Genomic DNA, 7,292 nt, shown 5'->3' with positions numbered 1-7,292 from the left:
AGGGAAGCAAAACAGTCTAAACATATATCTGGTTCTACAGCTGTTTCTAAGGTTCCTGAGTTTAGAGATAATTCGGTGCCAGTTGAGGGCAGGTCTTGTTGAATTTTGTCTCTAATAGCTAGAATTTTATCATTAAAGAAGCTCATGAAGTCGTAACTACTGAGAGCTATGGGAATACTTGGCTACAGTGCTGAAAAGAAACCTGGGGTTGTTCCTATTTTCCTCTATTAATGACGAGTAGTACGCTGCTCTGGCATTACGGAGGGCCTTCTTATAAGTTTTAAGACTATCTTGCCAAATTAAACGAGAATTTTCCAGTTTGGTGGAACGCCAATTCCTCTCAAGTTTCCGCGATATTTGCTTTAATTTGCGAGTTTCAGTATTATACCATGGAGCTAACCGTCTTTGTTTTAGTATTTTCTTTTTTAGAGGTGCAACAGAGTCAAGTGTCATTCGCAGCGAGCCTGCAGCACTATCAACAAGATGATCGATTTGGGAGGGACTGAAATTAGCATAGGAGTCCTCTGTTACTTTGTGACTTGATAATGAATTTAGAGCTCATGGAATCGCATCCTTAAATTTAGCTACAGCACTATCAGACAGACATCTTGTATAGAAATCTTTGCCCAAGGGCGTGTAGTTCAGCAATACAAACTCAAAAGTTATCAAACAGTGGTCGGACAAAGAGGGGATTCTGTGTGTCTATTAAATGTTCAATTTCAATACCATATACCAAAACAAGGTCGAGGGTGTGGTTAAAACAGTGAGTCGGTTCATGAACACTTCTCCCCTGCTCAAACACCATCTTCAAACAGTCCCCTCCCTCTTACACACTGCCACCACCCTCCCTCTGACCCCTCATCTGCACTCAAGATCTGTGAAGAGCCACCTCTTCCAAAGGCAGAGCAGGAAGGCTCCTGGCCCCGACGGTGTGTCTCCATCCTGCCTGAAAATCTGTGCAGACCAGATGGCCCCCATCTTCACTCAGATCTTCAACAGATCACGGAGAACGGAGCTGTGTGAAGTTCCCTCCTGTTTCAAACGCTCCACAATCATCCCCAAAAAACCCTCCATCTCTGGACTAAACGACTACAGACCTGTCGCTCTGACATCTATAGTCATGAAGCCCTTTGAAAGACTGGTGCCGGTCCACCTGAAGGACATTATAGGCCCATTGTTGGACCCCCTGCAGTTTGCTTAAAGGGTAACAGGTCAGTGGATGATGCAGTCAACTTGGGACTGCATTGCATCCTGCAACAACTCTACGCCCCAGGGACATATGCAAGGATCCTGTTCATTGACTTCAGCTTGGCGTTCAACACCATCATCCCGGACATCCTCAGCACCAAACTCACCCAGCTCAATGTGCCAGCCTCCACCTGTCAGTGGATCACAAACTTCCTGATTGACAGGAGTCAGCAGGTGAGACTGGGGAACATCACATCCAGCACCCGGACTATTAGCACATAGATACATCTGTCAAACTCCTGAAGTTTGCTGATAACACAACGGTCATTGGCCTCATCCGGGACGGTGATGAGTCGGCCTACAGATGGGAGGTTGATCAGCTGGCTCTCTAGTGCAGTCAGAACAACCTGGAGCTTAACACACTCAAAACTGTGGAGATGACCGTGCCCCCCATCACCATACTCAACAGCCCTGTATCTGCTGTGGAATCCTTCAGGTTTCTGGGGTCCACTATTTTCCAGGACCTGAAGTGGAAGCCAAACACAGACACCATCAAGACGGCCCAGCAGAGGATGTACTTCCTGCGCCATATCGGGAAGCTCGACCTGCTGATCCACTTCTACACAGCCATCATCTAGTCTGTCCTGTGCACGTCCAGCACTGTCTGGTTTGGATCTGCCACCAAAAAGGACAGGAGCAGACTACAACGGAAAGTCAGGACTGCAGAAAAGATCATCGGTGCCAACCTGCCCTCTATTCAGGACTTATATATTTCCAGAGAAAGGAAAAGGGCAGGAAACATCACTGCAGATCCATCTCACTAGCCAGCTAGCTACGTTCGCGTTAAAGGTGTTGATAGCCCCCCGAAACCACCTATCTTTACCATAAACCGCTAGCTCAGGAAGCTCAACCTGCCTAAGGACCTGCTGATCCACTTCTACACAGCCATCATCCAGTCTGTCCTCTGCACGTCCATCACTGTCTGGCTTGGATCTGCCACCAAAAAGGACAGGGACAGACTACAACGGACAGTCAGAACTGCCAGCCCTCCATTCAGGACTTATATTTTTAAGGAAACAGGCAGGAAACATCACTGCAGATCCATCTCACCCCGGACACAATCTGTTCCAGCTTCTCCCCTCTGGTAGGTGCTACAGAGCACCAACAGACTTAGGAACAGTTTCTTCCCACAAGCCATCACTCAGATGAACAGCTGATTTCTGACTCACAGTGTGAGGAACAAGTCTTGTGCAATAACGCAGTAACTCTGCCTCTAATCAGCCACCTGTTTACTGGCTAACACTTATTTATTCACCATTCTCTAATTCAGTGCTGTTCACATTGTTATATTGTCATATTGTAGATACTGTATACCAAATCCACCTACCTCAAGTCATTACTCCTGCACAAAATACTTATTTATTCCAGCATCCTTTGCACTATGCTTCATTGCACTGTGTACATGTATGCATGTATATGTACCTGTATATCACATCCACCTCCAACATGTATACTCCTGCATTCTTCGCACTCTGCCCACTGTACTATTTGTCAACATGTCTGTATTGCTTTTGTTCATAGTGTGTATATTTGTGTTGTCTACACTGAAGTCTGTGTCTGATTTTATTTTATTATTGTGATTTTGTATTTTTGTATAAGTAAGCACATCGTGAGCAATGTACAATCCAGAGTCAAATTCCTCGTATGTGTACACATACCTGGCAACAAAAGATGATTCTGATTCTGATAATCGGTGTTTAGCAATTTTTAGTAAAGTGGCACCAGTGAAACCAAGCATTGTCTCCTATAAAAAACCTTGTCCTTGGATGGATGAAACAATCCAGAGTTTTAGGAGAAACGTCTAAATGACTGGAAAATGTCTATGGAAATGTTCTAGAACTAAGGGTTACCTTAAACGAGATGCTTCTCATGATCGGTTAGGTAAGATTCTCATCCTAGTTTAGGTAGGATTCTCATCCTACCTAACCGGGAGAACTGAGCATGTCACCTTGGTAGAGGCTAAATCCAACAACATCAACTCTACCTCAGGAAAAACCCAACCCCCTCTGCTGCCCTGCCATCATCCACTCTGACCACCTGCCTGGAGGAGATAAAGGCGTGGATGAAGCAAAACTTTCTGCAGCTAAACAGCTCCAAGACTGAAGCCATCTTAGTCTGCACTCCACACCAGGTACGGTCATCTGACATTACCAGCATCACCTTCTCTGGCCAAAACATTCCACTTTCAACATCAGCCACCAACCTAGGTGTTAAAATGGACTCTTATCTGACCTTTGAGGCTCACATTAAACATCTCTGCAAGACCTTCTTCTTCCACCTCAGGAACACCGCCTCCTCCAGGCTGGACTACTGCAATGCGCTCCTCACCGGGATCCCTGAGAAAAGCATTCAGAAGCTGCAGTACATCCAGAACAGCGCTGCTAGTATCCTGCTGAAGGTGCGCAATCACGACCACATCACCCCCATCCTCAAATCACTCCACTGGCTTCCTGTCTCACTCAGGATTGAGTACAAGGTCTCCCTCCTTACCCATCAGTGCATCCATGGTGAAGCCCCCTCCTACCTCAAGGAACTCTTCACCCCACAGACCTCCACACATTGCCCTCTGATCTGCCTCAGCATATCTCCTGAAACCTCCCAGAACCAAGCTCCGTACAATGGGAGATCGGGCTTTCTGTTCAGCTGCTCCCAGTCTGTGGAATGCTCTCCCTGACTACCTGAGGACACCACAGACTGTGGATGCTTTTAAACTCTGTGTCCTGCGTTTAGGTCCTAAAACTCGTTCCTGGCTGCATACAAGACAAACTCTGACTATAATATTGTTTATAATTCATGTTAGATTGAGAATATGCTGTCTCAACACATTCAGTACAGTAATGTCATTATCATCCAATACAGCTGACATTGCTGAGCCTCTCTGGTGAAAGATAACAACGCCAGCATATCGTGTTGGCTAAATGCAGTCAGTGTAACATTTTCATGTGACAAGCATGGATTAGTTAAACGTCAAGCTGATTAAAATAGTTCTGTAACATTGCAGTGGGAGTTTACGTGAGTTTCCAGAATGTTGTGTGTCGTCTCCGTTTTGGTTGCGGCATGAGTTGGAGCACACGCACACGGACATGCAGATGCTTGCAACAGTAGTGTTTGCAATCTGAAACCACACCACTAGAGACCACTGAAAACTACACATGGCCCCTTTAACCAGTAACTCAAGCTGCCAATATATAGGTATAAAGAATACCTCAACATTATTATTATTAATATTAAATGATTACAGTACATGTTATTATAAAGCATCTGGGTTAATGTTAGGAAATTAACATGCAGTGTTCGTATAGTGAGCTTAGACTTTTCTCTGTCTTAGTGTTTTAACACAACAGTCATAAGTTTCCAACGAAACCAGTTGTACACCCTTACTTCCATGCCGCCTCTGACTGCTCTTGAAGCATAGTGGACAGGCCGGCCAAGTGCAGACTGGCCAAGAGCAGGTAATACGTACAGTTTGTAGTGTGCCTTTGCTGTACAACAAGAAAGCATTCTCATTTTATACGTGTAGTTTCATTATAAAATGTGTGGATATCAGACTTTTGAAGTTGTGCTACAATTTGAAGAGTGCTGAATGGACTCTGTTTTATAAAAAAGCAGCACTTGCCCCTCCCTCATTATAATAGCTGAGGTGCCCTTGAGCAACTGCTCCATTGGCGCTGCTCAGTGGCCACAGACATTTCATAGTTTTACTCATTTAGGGGAGACCTACTGGCAACGAGTGATAGCAGCTCCAGCATGTATAAATATTTTGGCTAATATTGTTGTTGCATAGATAAAGTTAACATTATGTTTCAAATGTTAATCAAAACTAGCTATTATCTTAGCTTTTATTTTCTTTAACTCATGCGTGCACATAGAGAAAACAGAAAGATGCAGAGACAGACCAGGCAAGAACGTGTGTTGGAAAGGAATTGCCAGATTTCTGATCAAACAGGATTACATCTGTATGTATGTGTGGTGCGGATATAAGTGGATGTGTCAGCAAATGATGGATGACCAGGGGAATGTGCTGCATCCCTGAAGTCTTATACAACTGGCCCAATCCCCCATCCATCTGAGTCTGCCCCAGCTACCTCATCTGTCAGGGAAAAGCCATTTTCTGTGCAGTGGTGCATGGTGCTTAAGGTTATTCCATTTCTATATTAGAAACCAGGATGTGGTCCTCCCAGTATACTGTATTGTGTATGCTGCATAAAACACCTTTAATCAAGCTGTAAGTTTTTATGTTATTGATTTTTTTGCAGCTTTTTGGCTTTCTGTGTGTTTTTATTTTAAGAATATCATTCAGCCGTAATTGCCAGACTGAAATCTAATATCTATTTATGGATTCAAACAACATCTCTGCTTCACCATTCACCCACAATTAATGAAAGAAAGCAATGCAATAGGAGAGAATATTTACATGTCATGGTCATGTTGTGTCTCTGATCTGTGTGGGGTTACTATAAGACGGGTCATGTTTGGAGACTGTGCTGTGCTTGGGGAAGCCACACATGGAGACAAAGACAGGGCCACCGTCATCATTAATCTTAGTCAGTGGGCAAGGCTGGCCCAATCTGCATGACCAGGGCAGTGACAAATGCCACTATTGGACTGGGGCGTTGCATCTCCCAGCTTCATTTCCCGTTAATGTCACATCCATCACGGCCAGCCCTGTCCTGCCATGTCTGAGGAGATAAGACTGGCCATGGGTAAGAATTAATTGGAAGGACAAGAATGAGTTTATAGGATGGAGCCAGAATCTAGGCACACGAAGAGTATCCAACTTGCAGAGAAGTGAAGTTGTTTTGGTGTTTGCCGGTAGAAATCCACTAAAAAATTACTTTAAAAGTTGAGCCTTTTTATTGTCATGGTTAATGGCAGAAATCTCTCTTTAATAGTGCAATCATGTCTTTTGATTTAAGAGGTTGTAAAGTAAAGTAAGACTATTGCTTTTCTTCTCTACCTCTCCAAATGATGACACATCTTTGCATTTGATTTTTTCTGGATAGATTCAGTTCTGGCAGTGTTCAGTGATGTTCTACTGCCCTCTGGTGATAAATCCTGCCCTTCTAAATATGCATAACCCAACATAGCTTCATCACTGCACTGAAAGCAAAAGAATTGTTTAAGTAAATGGATGATGACTCCAATGGAAAGACAAAGCCCATTATTCATTTCATCTATATCCACAGTATCATGAGAATATTATAAGAATTATCATATGATGTATCACTGATACGTCAAAATAGTGCTAGTAGATAAACCCTCTGGGATGAGGAACAGCTGCGCTGCTTCCAACACACCCAACCACCTCCTAGCCTGGGAAATGCCCACTCATTCATACAAACAGGAAGAGAAAACAACACAAAACAAAGTCACATCTTGGTAAAACAAACAAACCTGCAAACTCGCAAGGAAAACCTTTTGACTTGAAATCAAAGAGGACATATTAGCAATTAAAACTTTTTGTGACACAAAAAAGGCCTGTTTATTTTTAATTACAAAGTTTGCTTGCATTAAAAAGACACAAAAAATACTGCTGCCTCGCAATACTTTTCTTCCATTACTTCTGAGCCATAGCTGTGTTTATTTCTACTCAGCTGCTCCCAGCACAATGCCCTAGTGTGGCTCATTGAATTTGACTTTGAACTGGGCATAAACTATGCTGATATAGTGGGGGGGGGGGGGGGCTGGAGCGGCCTCCTGTGTGTGGTAGAGAGGGCCGTGCGAGGCAACGTGGCGCTCGTGGGTCTACCGCTGTGCCGCTCCCCCACAGAGGGGAGGGGAATGGGGGAAGACGCCGCCGTCAGGGGATCCACATGAGGCGGGAGGACCGCCCGATGAGGGGAGGGAGGCGGGGACAGGTGGACTGATGGATCAAGGTCTGCTGCTCTTTAATCCAAAAAAATCCCTGTCTTCATCTTCCAATGACTGGTTTTATGTCAGAGGTAATGCATAATTTGGCAATATAGCCGGAAATAACGGATAAAAAGCAAAAGTGTAGCAAAGTTTGAAGGTGCTACTGGCTGCTGCTTCTACAAGCGCTGCCA

The 7,292-nt window shown here is 44.3% G+C and overlaps 1 protein-coding gene across 1 annotated transcript in view; it reads left to right on the top strand.

Annotated features, from left to right (window-relative positions):
• Positions 1-7,292, top strand: part of LOC123978397 (striated muscle preferentially expressed protein kinase-like) — a 47,358-nt gene that overhangs the window by 19,128 nt on the left and 20,938 nt on the right. The window lies entirely within an intron of this gene.

Source organism: Micropterus dolomieu, linkage group LG01 (genome assembly GCF_021292245.1).
Source record: "Micropterus dolomieu isolate WLL.071019.BEF.003 ecotype Adirondacks linkage group LG01, ASM2129224v1, whole genome shotgun sequence".
In the NCBI taxonomy this organism is placed as follows: domain Eukaryota; kingdom Metazoa; phylum Chordata; class Actinopteri; order Centrarchiformes; family Centrarchidae; genus Micropterus; species Micropterus dolomieu.
The sequence above is the reverse complement of the archived record's forward strand: the minus strand, read 5'-3'. Positions and strand labels throughout refer to the sequence as shown.